Here is a 20,065-nt window from a genome sequence, read left to right as displayed (position 1 = left end):
GGAGCCCTGCCACTCCCCAGAGAGGCCATGGCCCCTTGTCTGGTGAATGACAGGGATTTCTGGCATTGACGAGAAGGCCTGCCTTGTGGTGACGCTGCCTCCTCCCGGCATGGCCTGATCCAGCAGGAGGGAGGCTGGCCTAATGCCCGTTTGGGCAGCTGTTGCCTCTGACGGAACCAGCTCAGAGATACTGGCCCTTCACCGGCCAGCAGGATCCAACCAAGAGTTTCGCAGCCTTCTAGTGAGTCCTGACCATAAATGGAGTCAGAACTACTGCTGACAGGGATCTCGACCTACATCTGCACCTGCACCTGCACCTGCATCGACACCTGCATCTAACTGGCATCTAGAGCTACACGACACCCGCACCTGCACCTACAGCTCTATCTTCCCTTCGTACATTTGGGCGCTGTGAAGAAGACAGAAGGGAGAAAAACATGAGAAATACAAAATACGAACTCAAATGGAAGTTAACGTGCAGCAATGTCAGGGGCAAAGCATCCTGGCTTATTTGTAATTAAAAAAAAATCCAAACCTCCAAGCATTCGCTTCTCATTTCTAACCAGATTACACTGGCCTCATAGGCTCATTCCCAGGAATTGAACTCTGTCTGGGATGGGCCCAGGCTGGGCCTGGTTGTATAGAGTAGCTTGCATCCACATGCAAATAGGAGTCTAGGTGCCCATTTCTGCTGATTTCCTGGCCTGCTCCTGGCTGCGCCATCACTTGTTTAGGGCCAGACAGCAGGCACATCTTCGCAGTGAGTTTCCAGCCTGCTGTGTCCTGCATCCACGGAATGCCTGGCGAATACGCCCCTTCTCCCCACTTCTGCCTACATCGAGGAAGCCCTAAATGTCTACACAGATGCTGCATTCACAGGCCCCTACCTACCTCTCTGGTTTCATTCACCATGACATTGCTGGTCACGAATGACCATTCACTATCTGGTTTACATCTGAGATTATGGTAAATGCAGCCATAGATTTACTTTTCTGCCAGCTATTCCTCTTTGTCATGAAAACAGTAGCACTTTCTCAGAAGCTGGGCTCTGATGTACCAGGAAAAATTCAGGAGCAGAGATGTGACCACCGAGAGGCTAGTGTGGTTCCCTTCATGCGATAATTCATCAGAAAACGACTCCCTGAGCTGCTGTCGGCTCACCTTCCTGAGCTGCTGGCCAGAGACCACGGAAGGACCGGTGACCCTGGCTTGCTTCTGGGGGCTTCTCTGGGAACATCCTGATTGCCATCAACAACAAAGACCACCAGCTCCCTCCCTTATGAAAAATAATCCAGAAATAAAAAAAGCAAGGGGGGAAATGAAGTGATTTCAAATGGTCTATAAATTACTCAATGGACTTGTTACATTTCCAGGTGCAGGAGCCATCTCTAAACACAGAGGGCGCCCCAGTGGCCCGCGGAGGGCGCAGAAGCAGGTGTGTGAGCCTGGTCCACTTCTCCACCAGCTCCAGCCTGGCCCCGGGGCCTCCAGCCTGTCTTCTCATCTAAGCTGAAGGTCCCCCAGGAAAGTTCTGTGGCTTCCAAGGAAGGGGACCACCGCAGCCTGAGGTTCCCTGCTGGCACCGTCTGGCAGGCATTTCTAGGACCCAGATAAGAAACTTCAGGCATCCACAATGCCTGGTCCTTGAGAGAGTCCCTGTCACCAGCCCCGCCCTTCCCCAGCGCTCACTCACCCCTCGCTGGTCCTCTGAACAAAGACTGTTTTCCAGCCACCATTCACCTCTTTGATCTCTGAGCTAATCTGCTGTGCTCGGGTTTTACGGGAATTTAAGATTCCTCCAGCCCACATCTGCTGGATACCACCCAACGCCCCTTCCTCTTCGAAACCTGTTGCTTTAACAGTGGTTTTGACTCCACTCTTGCTCTGTGGGGCGTCTGACGCTGCAGACACTCCTCTAGGGGACAACTGTCTTTCTACCCGCCCCTGCCCCCCGCCGCTTTTTCTCCACTTTCCCTTGGGGGTTTCTTTCTCGGCTCCTTCAGTGGTTCTGCCTCAGACGCCCACCCCTCAGCCTTGTCCTGCTAACCTCACCCACCTGTCAAGGTGAGCCCTGCCAAAGGGCCAGCCCTGTGGATGCACGGCTGCTCCCCAGAGTGAGCACCGTGGGCAGGTGTGCACAGCCTGCGCCACAGGGAGAACTGCGCTCTCTCTGCCAGGGGATGCCGCCAAGCCCTCCTCAAGAGCACCTACCACCCACACCACCATCTCCCACACACAGTGGGCGGCAGCATGTTTGCTGAAGCAGGGAATCATCAAAAGATACAGGAGTTCCCTCATGGCTCAGCGGGTTAAGGATCTGGCACTGTCATGGCTGTGGTTACAGCTGTGGCGCAGGTTTGGTCCCTGGCCTGGGGATTTCTGCAAGCCGGGAGCAAGGCCTCCTCCCCCAAAGATACTGATTTTTACAAGTTCTGTGTTTTACTGGAAGAGCAGCACCTTCAAATACATGTTCAGATCTGAAGAGCAGTACTGGTAAACTTTAAGTTTACCTTAAAGAGGTAATCAGCTTAAATAAGAGAAATGGAAACACACCACGATTCTATGATTTACTACCTTTTTTTTTTTTTTTTTTTTTTGCCTTGAACTGTACGTGAGTCCGAGACAGTTAAAGACCCTTAGACCAAGACAATGGTGCAGAATACGCGTGGGTGTGGACCGAGTGCCCCGCCTTGGGGTCTGAGATGAGCACGACGAAGTCCAGGTTTAGAAAAAAGGAAGCAGAGGCAGACGTTTCCTAAAACGCAACCTGAACTCTGAAGAAGCTTTTTAGAAACAAACCTTGTTTGTTTTCGTTCCCACAGGGAGGCAAACACACAAACAAAACCCCACCGTCTCCTCTACACACATGAAATTCAGTTCCCTCGAGCTTAGAAGACAAACACCGTCATGACATTGTGTGACACGTACTTCATGTGACTGAAAGGACTGCTTGTTTTAAAAGACGTGGGTCATACTACAATGGGCTGGTTTGATTCCCTTGAGCAAAACCAACCCTTCTCTACAGACTAGGTTTAGTTTTGACACTTCTTCTCCATAAACCTCCTCTCTGCTTCTCTCCCGGCCCTCAGAACAACAGCAGGCATATGTATCTATGGAATAAACAAGCAGATAATGAATTTCCAAAAAAAAAAAAAAAAAGGCAAAACTGAACAACTGTCAGATGGAGCCGTCAGTTGGCTGAGCCCTGCTAAGCCAACTTGATGGTTAGGAAAAAAGTTGGAAATGCGTGGGTGTGTTTCTCAAGGTCTTAGAAAAATTCAGGAAGTTCAGCAGATGTTTTTTGTTAAGAGGCGCTGGAAGCCCAAGAGCTTTATCTGCCTCTTTTTTTTTTTTTTCTCCTAATATAATTTTATTTGTGAGATTTTTTTCCCCCCCTTTTACATGGTTCTCTGGTAAAACTTAGAAAACGGAATGCTGGCCAAAGTGTTGAACTCACAAAGCTGAAAAAGAACAGCTCAGAATATGTTCACGTGACCATGTGAATTCCTATAGAAAGCAGAAATTGAGGTCGTCAATCACGTTGAACACTTGATTTGCTGAATAAGTCTTTTCTCCTATCTACGGAAGTGGAGCTGGGCCTTTTTCTTTATTGGGATCAATCGTAGTAGAATGATAAAGGTTTGGGGTTCCCATCGTTCCCCCTTTGGGGAGATGACACAGTAGTCACAAAGACGACCATCCTGCTTGTCTCCTACGTGTTTTAATACAAACAATGACAAATGAGGATGACCGTCAAGGACCTGGACATCGAGTCGGGGAAGAATATTTACAACGCTGGGATTTTTCTGCTCTTTAATTAAAATTCCGAATACACGTTTGATTACCTGGAGAATGGTACTTTTCTTACTGTAATTGTTGTGTTAACCAACTTTCCAGTTAATGAAAGTTGACCTTTAACTCCTCTCCCAGTTCTGGTTTCTATGATATGAGCGGTTGGAGGGTAGGCATTTCCATTTGAACAGTTTCAAGAGCCGGAAAGTGAATTAATGTTCAGAAAACAACTAAAATCTGAAGTTTCTCATCTGCTTAGGAACTTTCCAACTTCCACTAGTTTTGCAAATTGGTCTCTAAAGGATTTAGAAAAGATTAGGTTTATAAAACAAACATGCCCTATAGGAATGAATGGAAACAGAAGTTTCAATCCTGGCTGGCTGGTTCCTGAGGCTGCAGGAAAAGCCAGCACACAAACCTTATTAAAGTTTAGAAATGCAGCTGGCCGCATGTTTTGGGAACTTTTGATTACTACACATGGTTACTGGCTATATTATGAGTATGGAACAAATTCAAGAACATTAGATTCTCTTAGCCTTGTGGCGATTACTAAAGCCATCAAGAATTTTAATCAAGCATCTTACAGAAGGAGCTTGTGCAATTACCGAGCTACAGAAGCCGTGACCAAAGCAAACCTCACTCACATCCCGCCTTCTCTCGGCCTTGAAACAGCATGTTTTTTCCTCTGAGAGGAGCAGGTGGCCTCTCCAATTCCTGCCAGGAAGACTGGGGATTGCAAATATGACCAGAGTAAAATAAATCAGAATACTTGTGTGGGAATTTACGTTTTAGAACATTTTCGTGGCAAATCTTCCAAAATTATAGTCATTTTCGAAAAGTTCCAATACTTCCATCTTTCTCACAAACTTGGATTGCATCACTCTGGGAATGGTATGCATCTGGAGAATGAGAGGTTTCATAAGACCTAGGCTGACTCCCTTATCTTGTTATTTGTCAATTTGTGGGAAGGAAAATAGGTAAAATGGGTCAGATATGCAAGACTTGAGGTCTGAGGCCAACCAAACTCAAAGAGCCACTTAAAAACCCATCATGGGTAAAGCTGACTCGTCTTTCAGTCCCAGACCAGGTCAAGATGGGATGGTTCAATTTTGCCCCAAAATGGCAGCATTGATATAACGTCTCGCGGATTCTCTGGTTGTCTGATGGGTGTGAGCTTCCCAACTATGTTTTCAACCACGGAGGTTCGAGGGTATGTGGGGAAAACACATTCTCTTACTCTGCTGCTTCCTCCTGGCGTGACTTTGGGCAGGTGGTACCGTGAGGCTCACTGTCCCTGACCTGAGTGCTTCTGGGAGGACTCCGGGGCCCAGTGGTACCCAGGATGGGCAATACTCACTGCCTTTTCTCCCTCCCGCTCTTCCCTTCCTCTGCAAGTCCTTCAACACCCTCAATATCCACCAGCACAGTGGGCGCAGGAGCTGTACCAAGGTTCACATTCTCTGGATTTTTACAAAGAAAAGTTCCGACGACTAACCGACATTTGTGCTTGATGTCTTTTGTTAAAACGGCCTCATTGAGCAAGAATGGGTACAGTTAGACAAGGACGAGTGTTCTTTTTTAAAGAAAATGGCTTTGACCCCGGAAGGGAAGTCTAAGATCAATCTAAATTAATTTGGTTGACGGTCCGGCAATCACTCACTAGCCGACTTCCGGCTCTGACTTTCCCCTGGTCTGGACCAGCCGGTACTGTGGGTGCACAAGCCATGATGCTTTCATTTTAATTTCAAAGGCAAGGATGATTCTAAACTTGCATCTCTGATCTTTCACTGGTTAGATTTCCTGCTGTGATAGCAAAAGGTTGGCTGAGTGGCCCTCATAACAGACAGGAGTTTCATTATTTTTAGTTGCATGTAAACAAACATATTTTACAGTGGGTGCCCCCCCTGCCCCCGGCAGCATGTAAAAATAGCAAAAAATAGTAATGGAAACAACCAAGAGAGAGGGCGAGAAAAGGAAGAGGAAGCAGAGGCAACAACAAAAAAAAAAAAAAAAAAGAAAAGAAAAAAAGCATCTGATATTTTAATTTGGATTTTTGTGCTTTTCTAAAAATACCATCAAAGCCGACAAAATCCATGGCGAGGTTATCTGCAGTGACTTGTGAGTTTTCCCAGGTGGTTTCTGACATGGCTGCTTCCAGCAACAACTAGTCCATCCTTCCAGTTTGAGGGCTGTTAAAGTATAACTTTAGAGAATCTTCTCTTGGGTTCCAAATAATATAAATAAATTCAGGACTATAAACACATGGTGCAAGAGCCGGGTTCCAAAGTCCTCTTGCAGCCCCAGCACTGAGCTGATTCTCCCCGCAACCCCACACACCCCCCTCACTCCCCTTTACGGCCACAAGGGACCATTCATTCACCTGGAGTTGGTATAATCATTTCTATGGCTTGCCTGCGCTTCACGTGATCCATCGTCACTGCGGCTACCTGACCCTGTGAGTGGCGGTCCCTTCAGAGCCCCTACTCCTGGCCCCCACTTTTGATTCCCTAAATGTCTGCTATTCCAAGGCTGTGAAACATGCCACCCACAATGTACTTAAACAAAAAAAAGCTCCGCAATTGACTCATATAAAAATATGTATTCATCACTAAGTGGGGAGGAGAAATGAGACATTCATTTTTAAGAGTTTTCCTTTCATGCCCTTTTCCCTCGTTAAGCTCATGTTTATGGACGACCTGCCACCCCCATCCCCCTTCACATGAAGGGGACGCAGACCCGGAGACAGAGTGGTGGCTTGTGACGTGAGGAGGGTTCCTCTGGGGCTGCATGGGCCTCTCCCTGTTCAAGCTGCACTTGGCAGAAATTCTGTAAGTAGGAGCTCAAGGCTGTGACGCAGTTACAAGTAAACGGACTATAAAATTATCTTCAGACAAATATCAATGGGGGCCTCGCAGCAGTGGGCCAGAGCAGGTTTCCAAATAGCCTGCCAGTCATGGAATATTAGCCGGGCCACGCCGTGGTCTTGGCAGCCCCACTGGGCCTGAGCAGTATTATGACCAAGGATGGTAAGGCTGGGAATGACCCCGTATTAGTCATGTCCTCGGAACCTGGGCTCACAGAAGGAGTGCAGACGCAGGGCGTGTGGGATGCAAGGCCCTGGCTTGAAACACAAAACAAAATCCCAGACCATGTGCACACTTACTGGATCTTTCTCCAAAGTCCCTCTCGGATCCAAGCTGACACACTCAGCAGTTTAAAAATATGATGGAAGACAGATCTTTGCAATTCTTTGAATGCTGACGTCAATCCTATTTTATCCTCAGGACCTGGAAATCACCCTTAATTTTTATCATCACCAGATGAAAGGGTCAACCTAGTCCTGTCTAATAAAATTCTGCATGGCTTCATTTTAGACTATCATGGGATTTAATGACAAGACGTTCAGTCCTTATCTTTTGGAGATTATTAGGGATTTTAAAAGAAAAAAGGGTAATGGGACTGTCTGATGTTTTGCTAAAAGTGAACCGTGGAGGTGTGTTCTCCAGAAAATGAAAGGATTCCACAGACCTTCTTGTGGCGGTTCCTGTCCAAATGAGGGTTCCCCATGAAGACGAGGGCAAGTCTATCGGACTCGGGGCGTGTGCTTGTGGAGGAACCGCCAGGACCCTCTAGTCATAGAGTGAGGGAACCCGCCCTGTTTTCACTGGCATCTGGTCGCTTGGTAAAAATCCCTCTCAATTTGAATTATTCAATCACACAAATCCTTGAAGAAGGATTCCCATTTAAAAAAAAAAAAATGGAAGGTCCACACTGGTTCATCAGTTGTAACAAATGTACCACCTTAAACACACACACACACACACACACACTCAACAACAAACGTATCACCTTAATGAATCACCTTAGTTAATCATTGTTAACTCCCGAGAGCAGTAGCGGTGGGCGGTGGGTGAGGGTTTATGGGAACTCTATGCTCTGTGCAATTTTTCTGTACATCGAAAACTGCTCTAAAAATTAGTCTATTTAAAACAATAGGGACAGAAGCATACATTTCATTTAATTTAGCCACATTTTCTTTTTTTTAAATTTCTTCAAAGTTGAAGTATGGTTCACTTACAGTGTTGTGTTAGTTTCAGGAGTACAGCACAGTGGTTTAGCAACATAAGTGTATATATATCTATTTTTCTCAGATTCTTTCCCCTTATAGATTATTATAAACTATTGAGTAGAGTGCCTTTTGCTATATAGGAGGTCCTTGTTAGTTATCTGTATGTAGAAGGGTGTCTATAGCCTCATTTTCATTAAGAACTTTTACTTGCTTTGGGTCCTTACTTATGATCTATTTTAGTCTATATCCCTCCAGTGGAATTCAAGACATGGGTCAAAAGCATCACAGTGACAGATTTTTTTGGGGGGAGGGGGAAACCTTAATTATAAAGTGTTATATTCAGCTGATATAATGATCATGTCTAAAAAGTTGAAGTAAAAAATCATGGGAGAAATGTGTCACATTCTTATTTAACTTTGCAGAGTGAAGGCGGGGGGTACAGAGGAAGATGGAGAGAAATGCACATGGGCAGAGGAGAGTGGGGGGGGGAGAAGGGGGGACACGGAGAGCAGTCGTGTGGCACTGTCCCCTGCCACTCCTTCCATATGCAACCACATGCCTTCCATGCAGTGAGCTTCTCTCCATGATGGAGGAAGCCATGCTCTTTAAGACTTCTCTCTTCCAGGCAACATGGCAGTTGCCATCACTTCTCAGAAAGAGCCAGAAGATAATGTGAGCCCCCCAGCTCCTCTCTCACTTCCCACTCCCAGGCCCCAGTCACCTGACTTCATTCTTAATCGCCAGCCTCTCAACCTTGAATCAACTCTGAGCATCAGCTTCCTTAAAACTCCATTCCCACTATGCCAGGTAGGAGCCTGCTGCTCCTGCAGACAGCCCAGCCCAGCTTTTAAAGCCCCTGTATTCAAAGCTGGCTCTTCTCCCTATAGCCACTGTCCCTTTGCTCCTGACACAGCCTTACCTGGCATGTGCTCTGGTCACCCAGGGCCCAGCCCCCACTGCCTGGACGTTTGCTTTTTCCCCGCTTTTCTTTCTGGTCTCTGCTCCCTGCTTAACAGTCAATTTTGCTCTAATTCATGTATTATATATACGTCTCTTCGTTTTTTATATAATTTTTTTAAAGGGCTGCACTCACGGCATATGTAAGTTCACAGGATAGGGGTAAAATCAGAGATGCAGCTGCTGGCCTACACCACAACCATAGCAACACAAGATCCGAGCTGCATCTGTGACCTGCACCACAGCTCACAGCAATGCTGGATCCTTAACCCACTGAGCAAGGCCAAGGATTGAACCTGCATCCTCATGGATCCCAGTTGGGTTTGTTACCACTGAGCCACCATGGGAATTCCTTTTATACTTTATTTTTACTACATTAAAACATATGTAATATTTACCTTTTAACCACTTGTTTATGGTCAAACCCACAGCATATGGAATCTGAGCTGCAGCTACAACCTACATTGCAGCTGCAGCAACACTGGATCCTTTAACCCACCACACCAGGCTGGAGATCAAACCTGAGCCTCTGCAGTGACCCAAGCTGCAGCAACGCTGGATCCTTTAACCCACCACACCAGGCTGGAGATCAAACCTGAGCCTCTGCAGTGACCCAAGCTGCTGCAGTGAGATTCTTAACCCACTGTGCCACAGTGGGAACTCTACCTTTTAACCACTTAAGGCATTAGAGACATTCATCTTGTATAACCATCACCACTATGTATTTTTAAAGGTTTTCATGCCCCTTCCAAACTGAAACTCTGTACCCATTTTCTAAATACTTTCTATCTCTACAAGTGCCTGTTCTAGAAATTTTGTATCAGTAGAATAAAATACTATGTATCCTTTTTGTATTTTGTTTATTTCAAATGCACAAAGTTTTCAAAGCTCTTTCACAATGTAGTAGCTACCAACACTTCAGTCCTTTTTAAGGCTGGGTAATGTTCCCTTGTATGTTTATGTCATATTGTGTTTGTCCACTCATCCATTAATGGACACCTGGGTTGTTTCCACCTTTTGGTGATTGTGAAAAATGTTGCAAGAAACAAATATCTATTTGGGTTCCTGTTTCAATTCTTTGGGGTACATACCCAGGAGCGGAATTGTTAATCACATGGTAATCCCATGTTTAATTTTTTGAGGAGCAGAAACCAAATTTCTTACATCCGCATTTCTCTGTGGTGCCTGAGGCTCCTGGAGATGGGTGGTGGGAGACAGTGGTTCAGAGGTGGGCTCTAGGGAGGACATCAGGGTTGGAACACAGGCCCTGTGTAGATGACTGACCGTGCCTCGTTTCCTCATCTTAAAAAGCAACCTGCCTCCCTGGGTTACTGAGTAAGTGTGTGTGTTCTACAGCGAAAATACCACCCGTCCCTAACCACCCATCCCTAACCTAAAGGCCTGGAAGAAACCCAAGCAAAAACCAAAACCAGAAAAGCCCACAAGTAATTCCACTAGTAATTTTTCTTTCTGGCTGTGCCCGAGGCATGTTTCTGGGCCAGGGACTGTACCTGAGCCACAGCAGTGACAATGCTGGATCTTTAACCACTAGGGCCCCAGGGAACTCCCTACCATTAGTTCTTACTTCATGCTGTGGTTGCCTAATTTGCATCCTCTGGATGAAAATGTGGAGCAGGCCCTTGAGACAGTGTGTGTGTGTGTGTGTGTGTGTGTGTGTGTGTGAGTGTGTGTGTGAGTGTGAGTGAGAGAGAGAGCGCGAGTTGGGGGCACGACTCACATCTCACTCTGCCTGAGGGTTTTCCCCAGCAAGGCTCCTACAACTGTGTTTTGGGAAAAGATATTTGATCCTCACTGTATCTGAGTCATGCAATAAAGGTTTACTTTAAACATTTTTCTAATAGTGAGATTCTTTTGAAATGGTCTCGAATTAGAGCACAAAATATAGCTGAAAACTGAGTGATGAAAACCAAATCCCAAAAATCTTCCTACCCAGCGAATTGAAATGCATTTCAATAGGAAGACCATCTCATGTTTATACAAAGCTTACATCATACTGTAGCATAGCCATAAAACAGTAATACGAACATATTTCCACATCCAAGTCTTGCATTTTAAAACCCGGATTTTGAAATTCTCCTTGCATGGCAGAGTCACCAGCATTAAGGAACTAAGCCAGTGAAAGGCTGGGTTTGCAATTTTAATTTCACTTCTCTCTGGAATGGTTTTTCATACCCGCTTGTGGGAGAAAATCAAAAAGCTCCATTTTACATCACGAGAATCACATAGATTAATTTCATTCTCCATTTTTCGGGAATTTAGCTGCTGGGAGGGGCCCTGGGGCTGGCGGGAGCCCCACCAGGGTTCATCTTCCCAGACGGGTGAGACCAGGGCGGCCACCTCCAACGTCCCCAGCCATGTGTGATTGCGGGATTCCTTCTTTGGGCTGAGATAAATCCTCACTTGAAGTCTTTTTCCTCCGACTGCACAGGAGGGGCGGGTGTGTGTGTGACAATCAGCGACGTGCTTGTTTACCCCCCTCCTGGACTCACGGACTGCGTGTTCTTCCCATGCGTCACTTTCTGGGTACTTGACTGTCCCCCTCTCCTTCTTTATTTGAGGGCCTAATTTATAACTAAAGAAAGAGGAAGGATGGAGGATACCACAGAAGGCCAGATGGTTTCCAGGGCAGGAAGTCTCCAATTATTCTTCTTGACCACAATTAGATAAGAGGGGGGAGGCAGGGAGCAAAGTCCAGCAGGAGATTCTCAGGCATCCCGAGAGGGAATAGGAATGAGATGGCCGTGTGCTTATATGGTCTTTTTCTGCACAAGGCCAGGGCCATCTGCTGCACAACCCACGCCGGGGTGGGAATTCACAAGCACTCTGTGCAAACGAAGCACAGGCGTGTGGGGAAGGTTTCCGAGGCCTGCAGGCCCACGGCTCCGCCTGGGACTCCTTCTCCCCGGTTTGCTCCCTTTAATCCCAACTCCTTGTCCTTGTCCCACGCTGCCCTTCCCCCCACACCTGGGAGATAAAGAACCAGCCAGACACGTTTATCTTTCCACTGCAGTTTACTCAATTCCTTTGGAATATGCGGTGTGTGTGTGTGGGGTAAAGAGAATAACTAATTGCTTGGACTCTTCCGACTGGCTTTCAATGCTCTCTGAGGACTTGCTACATGACCTCTTTTGTGGCTGATGCTTTTGTACTCTTATTTTTATTCGTTTATAAGTTTTATTGGAGTAGAGTTGACTTACAAGGTTGTGTTACTTTCAGGTGCACATCAAAGTGACTCAATTACACCGCTTTTCCCACCCTCGCCGTCTCAGTGTTTAGCTTCGAGTTGAGCCTCTTCTCTTTTCCAGAATCTCAAACCTGAAGTTCTTCACCTCCTGCCACTGACTGTTGAAAACTCAGATGTTTGTTTTCACTCCCTCCAAAATCCAACTGGAATGTGTAGGGGCAAGAAGAGAGAAGGCTCCAGAAGAAATGCATACAAGGATGCTCACAACATAAGAGGTACTGGGGGACAAAGAAATTCAAGGTGGACATTGAAGAGCAGCAAAGGAGACTTCCGCAGCAGGCTGGAGAGGACCACCAAACCTGGCCTGGAGACCCACTGGCTGAGGGGGATGGGTCACACTTGGGCAGAGGTTACTGCCTCTCCCTCCAACACTTATGACGGTATCACCTTTCCATCTGCAGCCCGAGGCAGTTTTCTGGAAACTCTGCTACTCCAAAGGCTCCTTAGCTCACGACCCATGGTGCCAGTGACAGCGAGGCAGTGGCTCCAGGACGGGTCTGTTGACTCCCACCTGGCAGGCTTTCTGACGGTTTATGTTTGCTTTCTCTGGTTCTTCTGCTACCCAAAGACACTCTCTGCACAGTGAGAGAAGGGGCTCTTGGAGGCCCTGCACATATTACAACTCTCAGTTCTTTCCTTTTTCTCTTTAGGGCCGCACCTGGGGCCTACAGAAGTTCCCAGGCCGGGGATCGAATGGGAGCTGCAGCTGAGGCCTGCACCACAGCCACATCAACACTGGATTGGAGCCGCATCTGTGACCTACACCGTGACTTGCAGCAACACCACATCCTTAACCCGATGAGCGAGGCCGGGGATCGAACCCGCATCCTCATGGACACTAGTCAGGTTCTGAACCTCCTAAGCCACAACAGGAACCCCTACAGCTCTTTTCTTAATGCAAGAGTTTGACATGTTATGGAGCTCAGGGCAGCCAAGCCAGCATTCTGGAAGCACAAGCGTCACCAAGACTCCTCAAAACAAAAATAATAAAACCCCCAAAGCAAAAATAATAAAACCCCCAAAGCACTAATAAAGAAAGAATGCTTCTTCTTTTTTTTTTTTTTTTTTTTTCTGAATGAGGAAATACCACGAAAAGAAGTCTTGACCCCATAGTTTCTTATTTGAACTGGTGAATTCCTAATTCATTTGTGACCCAAATAACTGAATAAACAGTTTGAAAAGATACCGTCAGAGAAGGAACTTCCACTTGATATGTTTTCTGTTTAGAAAACAGACTTTGCTACGAGCAGACGAGAGAGTTTAACTGGAATCTGGTGGTGATTCCAAGTGTTCAGGGTGCATGGGAACGGGGGTCTCGAGTGCGGCCCTTGGCAAGGGGATTACTCCCGCAAGTCCACACCGGGCTGCCCCCTTGCTTCTCAGGCCTCGGCGGCACAGCCTGGCCGTATAGGATTCCTCTGCTGAGCGCGTCCTGAGAATGTGTCATTTGGAATTAACATCAGCGGAGTCAAAGGGCATGAGAATGGACTTTCCAATCCCTAAAGAATGGTTTCCAGTTTCCCTATGGAATACATGCTGCCGACTTGAAACGTGGACGCTGGAAACCCCAACACAAAAGGGCTGAAACGGGACTTAACGGGGTGTCGGTCTGTGGCTGTGAGTCACCTGGGGCGAGCGGTTGAGTGTGACACGGCCCCTGTGTGGTCTCGCCCACTGATGTGGGGCTGGAAGGTGCCACGGTCCCTTCAGGCTCTGACAGCCTGTCCTGGGTCATCAGGTGAGGCGATCCTGTAAATGAGCCTTAAGAGGCGCTGGTGGTCGCCCCCCCCCCGCCTCCTGCAGCCCAGCCTCCGCTCTGGCCCCTCCATCGCCTGGCGGCCTCTATTCTCGCGCCTGGCCTCTCATGCCCTGACCACGCCTCGTAAAGAGGCTCATCTCCAGGGATGTTGTGACCAGGCGGGGAGATGCGTTCTGCCTGTGTCCACGCTGCTGGCGACAGCAGACAGGGGAGGGTGGACCTGGGTGTGGGACGAGAGGTCCGGGCAGGAGGAGCCCGGGCAGGAGGAGCCCGGGCGGGGCTCGGGGTTATAGGGCCCCACCCTCATCCGTCGGGAGAGGGGAGCGCCTGGGAAGGTGAGGCTGAGAGCAGGCAGAACACAGGGGTGGAGGACGAGGGACGGTTCAGAGCAGCAGTCCTGACAGACACACAGCCGCCCTCCCACCCCGCCCCCAAGGGGAGCCTGCAGGCTGTGGACCCAGCCCTCTGAAGCTGGGGCACCAGCGCATCACCCGCATTCTGATGTCAGAGCGACTCTGTGCCTCTCACCAGTACAACAGCAATCGACGAACCCGGCAAACCCTCACCTACATGGGGGGCAAGATGAGGTTTTTTGCTGACTCACCACCCAGAAGCTGTATGCCATGTTTAAAGTCAAAAAGCACAATTCTCTGATGGGTAAAAGCTGCCTCTTCCATAAACACATTCCTTCCGACAGCATTCATCTTGCTCTCGCTCTAAAAATGTGGCAGCGGGACAGAGCCCAGGGCTCCTTCTCTTTCTCATTCAACGAGTAAAAATAACCCCTGAGTTCTGGGCAGAGGAAAGGCCGCGGTGCCAGGAGTCCCAGAACCTTCCCTTTTCAAGTAGTGTCTGGAGCACCAGCCACGCCCGGCACTCAGGCCGCCTGGAAAGTTCACCAGCGCTGCCCCCGCGCCCCGGCGGCCGCTCTCAGGAGGGCTCCCCCAGCAGACCACCTGTTGTTAAGCCTCTTCTATGCTCCACATAGAAACCTTCCTTTTCACACATGCTGGGCCTGCTAGGGTAACAGCCAAGAATTCTATTCAAAGCAGCCACGAGCAGGGCCTGCCCCTGAGCTTTCCTCTTGACCATTTTTGGTGTTTTGCTGTAAGGGTTCGACAGTCAAGTTTTCCTAACGGAGAATCATGCAGAGGTACCCAAAGGTCTATCTGGGGCTAAGCCATCAACACGGAAGCTTTAAAAACCTCCCTGAGGCACCCGCAGTCCGACTGCAGGGAAGAGCCAGCAGAAGGGAAGACGCTGTCAACGCTCTGAAGCTCTGCCCTGAACACATGCCGGCCGGTCCTGAGCCAGGTCCAGAGCAAAGCAAGGAGCAGGTGCAGGGGCCGCCGAGACCTGTGTGCGGGCCCCGTGTGCACAGCTGCTCGCCGCCTTCAAGGGCGGGGCCGCGGAGGAGGAAGCCGCAGGACCAAGTCTTCAAGGAGGACGTGCTGATGCCACTGCCACGAGGCTACTTATTTGGCCCTGTTACTCGCCCCTGATCTCATGGGCCGAGGTGCTTAGGAAAAACAGACTCAACATCCCTAAAGCCTTCTATACTTAGAACAGGTGCAGGACTGTCTGGGCGGCAGTTGGCCCCAAGTTCCTTTCCAGCTCACTGCCACCAAAAGCCAGGCTCGGTGCCACCCCTGAGCCCAGCGAGCGACTGCTGGCTGACAGGTGGCAAGTTTGGCCAATAACTGGCTTCCCTAGAAGTGAACTGCTTCCCCATTCGTTTCAGGAACTCTCCCGGTATCGAGGAATCGCTGTACCCAAAGCACAACGGCTGCCGAAGCTTCGCGATTCCTCTTGATGGACGGACTCGAGGTCCGGTTCTCAAGACCAAGAGTGGCTGAATTTTTAACCATCAGGAGGCTGACCTCTGAGGTTTTAAAAATACCCTTTCTAGCAACACACCTGTGGGTAGGGAGGGTATGGAGATGGTCCATTTAAGTGGGTCAGGCCTTTTGTTTTGTTTTGTTTTTAGGGCTGCACCTGAGGCAAATGGAAGTTCCCAGCCTAGGGGTCTACACCACAGCCACAGCAATGCCAGATCCGAGCCACATTTGCAACCTATACCTCCGCTCGAGGCAACACTGGATCCTTAACTCATTGAGCCAGAGAGTGAACCCGAATCCTCGTGGCATCTAGTCAGGTTCGTTTCCACTGGGCCACAACAGGAACTCCCATTCAAGTGAGTTTTCTGGATAAAGATTTACCCATTTAATGTCCAGCTTTGGGCTGCTTTCTGCACACACCTTTCTAAAAGCTCTTGATCCAGACACCAACCTGGGTGGCCTTAAGTCATCATTTTGCAGTTACTCAGATGCATTTACTGTCTGCCCCAGAGCGTGACCCTCTAGGGGGCAAGAGTGTGCCTCCCCCCTCCCTTTTTTTTTGGCTTTTTGCCTTTTCTAGGGCCGCTTCCCGTGGCATATGGAGGATCCCAGGCTAGGGGTCGAATCAGAGCTGTAGCCACCGGCCTATGCCAGAGCCACAGCAACGTGGGATCCGAGCCACATCTGCGACCTACGCCGAAGCTCACAGCAACGCCAGATCCTTAACCCACTAAGCAAGGCCAGGGATTGAACCTGCAACCTCAAGGTTCCTAGTCGGATTCGTTAACCACTGCGCCACGACGGGAACGCCTGCCTCCTCTTTTTTGACTGGAGAACTCCTGCATAGACAGGGTTCCACGTGGTTTGGAGCCCGGATGGAGAAGCGGAGGAAGGCCATCCCACACAGTGGCCGGTTGGCTGGTAAACGGCATTTCTAACCTCCACACCAAAGCTGTGAAGCAAGCATTTTCATTTCCATTTTTACAGATGAAAAGGAGCTCAAAGATATTAAGGCACATGTGTGGCGACGGCGAAGCTGACATCGCAGGCACTTTATTCCTGGACCACACCCTCTCCAGGGAACCGTGTTCTACAAGGAAGCACACCGGCGTCGCTCTTCCCACGAAGTGAACCCCGAATCTCATCTGCACTTGCATCTCAGCCCCTTGGTGGTGGTGGTGGTGGTGGGGTGTTGTCCACCACAGACGGCAGGGCCCAGTCCCCAGACTTCAGATCAGCAGGTCCCAGAAGATGCTGATACTCTGTTCCAGGGACCCCCCCGGGGGATACGGAATGTTAACTCAACATCCTGGCAACACTTGGCTGATCACAACCACATCATGATGAGCCTCGCTGGGCTGGACTCAGCAGACACGGAGGCTGCAGCGTGGGATGGCCCCAGCTTTCTAAGCCCTTTCAGTTTTTCACTTTAAAGAATGTTTACCCTTTTTGTCCTTTGCTGTCAAGCTGTGAGCATCCCTTCTCATTTGCCTCCTGCGCTCCATCTCTTTCTTTTGTCCTAATTCCTTCTCACCCACTGTTTGTGGGAGCAGGGCAGCCTCGCTTGCCTTGGCCGCTCCAGCTCCTACCTTCCTCACAGGCCACTGCTCGGCGTCCACTGGCTGCTGGGGAACTCCTCCAGGAGCCCAGGTCAGGAAGGTGAAACGGGCCACGGTCCTCAAGTGCAAGCTGGGCAGAGAGGAAGGTGGGGGGAGCCGCGCTGGGCAGAGAGGAAGGTGGGGGGAGCCGCGCTGGGAAGTCACCCACCTGCACTGAGGACGATGCTCTCCAGAGCGGAAGGTGGTGGATACGCTCCCCTGGGTCAAGGGAGGTGCTGGTTTGCACAGACTCAGGCACCCGTGGAGGGTTTGAGCGCCACCCTGGCCCTCTTCCTTCCTTCCCTCCTTCCTTCCTTCCTTCCTTCCTTCCTTCCTTCTTTTTCTTTCTTTCTCTCTCTTCTTTCTTTCTTTTTCTTTCTTTCTTTCTTTCTTTCTTTCTTTTTCTTTCTTTCTTTCTTTCTTTCTCCCTTCCTTCCTTCCTTCCTTCCTTCCTTCCTTCCTTCCTTCCTTCCTCCCGTCCTTCCTTCCTTCCTTTTTCTTCCTTTCTTTCTTCTTCTTTCTCTTCCTTACTTTTACTGCCACAACCGTGGCATATGGAAGTTCCCAGGCCAGGAGTTGAATCAGAGCTGCATCTGGTGCCTACACCACAGCCACAGCAACACCAGATCTGAGCTGCATCTTCGACCCACAGTGTAGCTCACGGCAAAGCCAGATCCTTAACACACTGAGTGAGGCCAGGGATCGAACCCACATCCTCATGGACACTATTTCGGGTTCTTAACCCACCAAGCCACTATGGGAACTCCTCTTTCCCCTTCTTAATAAGGTGTCAAATCCCCTGAAGTCATTAAGAACAGAAGGGAACCACCCCCGCCCCCCGCCAGCCTCCCTCCTCTGTAGTCAGTGGCAGTTGCTCTATAACTGCACGCTCGCAGTGCAACTCTGTCCCCCTGTACAAGGCTTCCTTCTCACCCAAAGCCGGCCACTGGTGCACAGACACTGCCATCCTTGGGGTCACAAGAGGGATGGATGTCTTGTCTTTCGAGTCTGGGGCAGCTGCTACCCACAGCCTCCGCAGAGCTGGCCCGGCCCTGCCCCTCCATGGGTGCCCCTTCCTCGGGGATCACATGCATCAGGTTGGATGTGATGTGGTTTGGAAAGTGCTGAAGGAAATAATTTGCGGTTGTTTTTCCTATTAACCTCCTGGTTTATGATGTCTATAAAACCTCATACAACTGAAAAAGCCAAAGGGACAAATATTTATTCTTGACCTCATATAAACCTATCAGTGCAATCTTCAGAAACCATAACTGCACTGCAGCAAATTAGCATATTTATCAAATGAAAACATAATTGATTTCTGAGTCCAGACAGGCTTATAGGGTAAGCGTGGTACAATATTAGCTTCTCAAATTCATGTGCAACAGTTCTTTTCCTACTCTCTTCCCGTTGTCCCCTCTGAGTTCAGTACACAGCATGTATAGCTAATGACATCCAGCAACAAGAAAACAGTGTCATACCTATTTTTTCTGGATCCTGTTCTGACACCACCTTCCATGGCAGGAAAAGACCAGCCGCCTAGCATGGACCTGGGACACAGCTTTATTCCCCAAGTGGAGCAAACTTTCTTTTTCTTTTTTTTTTTTTTTAAATAAAGGGACTTAAAAAAATGTGACACCTCAAGGGTAATGTTTACAAGACCTAATTGAGTTGCTTCTCTGCCAGAAACTTGTGGTCAAAATTAGGTAAAAATCTTTGGTGGAATTGTGAGTGCACGTCTTAAACAACGGCATCTGCACCTCACGAAGAAGCAGCCCCTCAGTTCCCACTCTGAACCCTGCTTTTCAAGGTTAAAATAAACAGAAATCTATCAGCACGGAACTGACTCTGACTCTTTAAGAAAATTACCTACACGACCTTTCTCTGTTATTCAATACATTTTAAGTAGGGGGAATGTGCAACTATTTTTGACCTCCTTGAAAAAAATTGCTTGGGAAATATAATAAATCGTTTGCCCATTAAAATAGGTAGCTGGGGCTCCTGAAGATAAGGCTGTAGCGGATGGTTTTTTATTGCTGTTGATTTCTTCTATTAATATTCCTTCTCTTAGAATTGTGTCAGTTTAAAGAGAGAGTTTAGTTTTCACAGTGCTACCTGAATGTTACACTGCTAAAGTTAAAAGTTAGCATATTAACTCCTCAACTTGATTTGAGCAGATTCTTCAATTTGATTTACTTTGCATGACACTGTATTTACTTTGTATCTCCTCGTAAACTGGTTCACGCACAGAGTTGCCCTGCAGAAATGCTGCTCCACTTGTGCGGCATCCAAGGGAACAGATGACTCATGCTCTCCACTCTGCAGCACCTGTTTTGATACTCGGTTCGCGGGCAGTGCTGTGATTCATACACTCCTCTCTGGGGAAGTGGGTGGAAGACGGGTGTATGCCGTTGCATGAAAACGCCAAGTCGTGTTTTTTCCCTTTAAGTCTTTTAAAATGTGCTGTGGAAAGAACTGATTCCCGTTGGCTAATCAGCAAGGATGCTTCTGCATCCTGCAGCTGTTTTTGAGAACAACGGTCCTCAAACGCCATAGCACCACCATGGCGTTGTCGGAGCACAGGCCAAATCGAGAGACGGTTTAGGTGGGTACAGGGGCTTTCCCTCTACATGTGATTTGATGTGTGCCCATCTTTTCAGACCAGCCAAAGAGCTGAGCTTGGTGGCTTAGCTGTCCAGCTGCAGGACACAAATGAGGCTGATGTTATATAAGGAAGCCACGAAAAGTTCAGCTCTAACAAAAACTATAGTTGAGGTAGAAATCTGT

The 20,065-nt window shown here is 48.5% G+C and overlaps 1 protein-coding gene and 1 long non-coding RNA gene across 3 annotated transcripts in view; one reads left to right on the top strand and one right to left on the bottom strand.

Moving 5' to 3' along the window:
- Positions 1 to 20,065, bottom strand: part of COL4A2 (collagen type IV alpha 2 chain) — a 164,733-nt gene that overhangs the window by 76,344 nt on the left and 68,324 nt on the right. The window lies entirely within an intron of this gene.
- On the top strand, positions 13,089 to 18,357 carry LOC110255861. The gene is made up of 2 exons (XR_002336773.1): positions 13,089 to 17,385; positions 17,417 to 18,357. It is a non-coding gene; the product is annotated as an uncharacterized LOC110255861 (long non-coding RNA).

Source organism: Sus scrofa, chromosome 11 (genome assembly GCF_000003025.6).
Source record: "Sus scrofa isolate TJ Tabasco breed Duroc chromosome 11, Sscrofa11.1, whole genome shotgun sequence".
Lineage (NCBI taxonomy): Eukaryota > Metazoa > Chordata > Mammalia > Artiodactyla > Suidae > Sus > Sus scrofa.
Note: the sequence above shows the minus strand (reverse complement) of the source record. Positions and strands in the feature narration are given on the sequence as shown.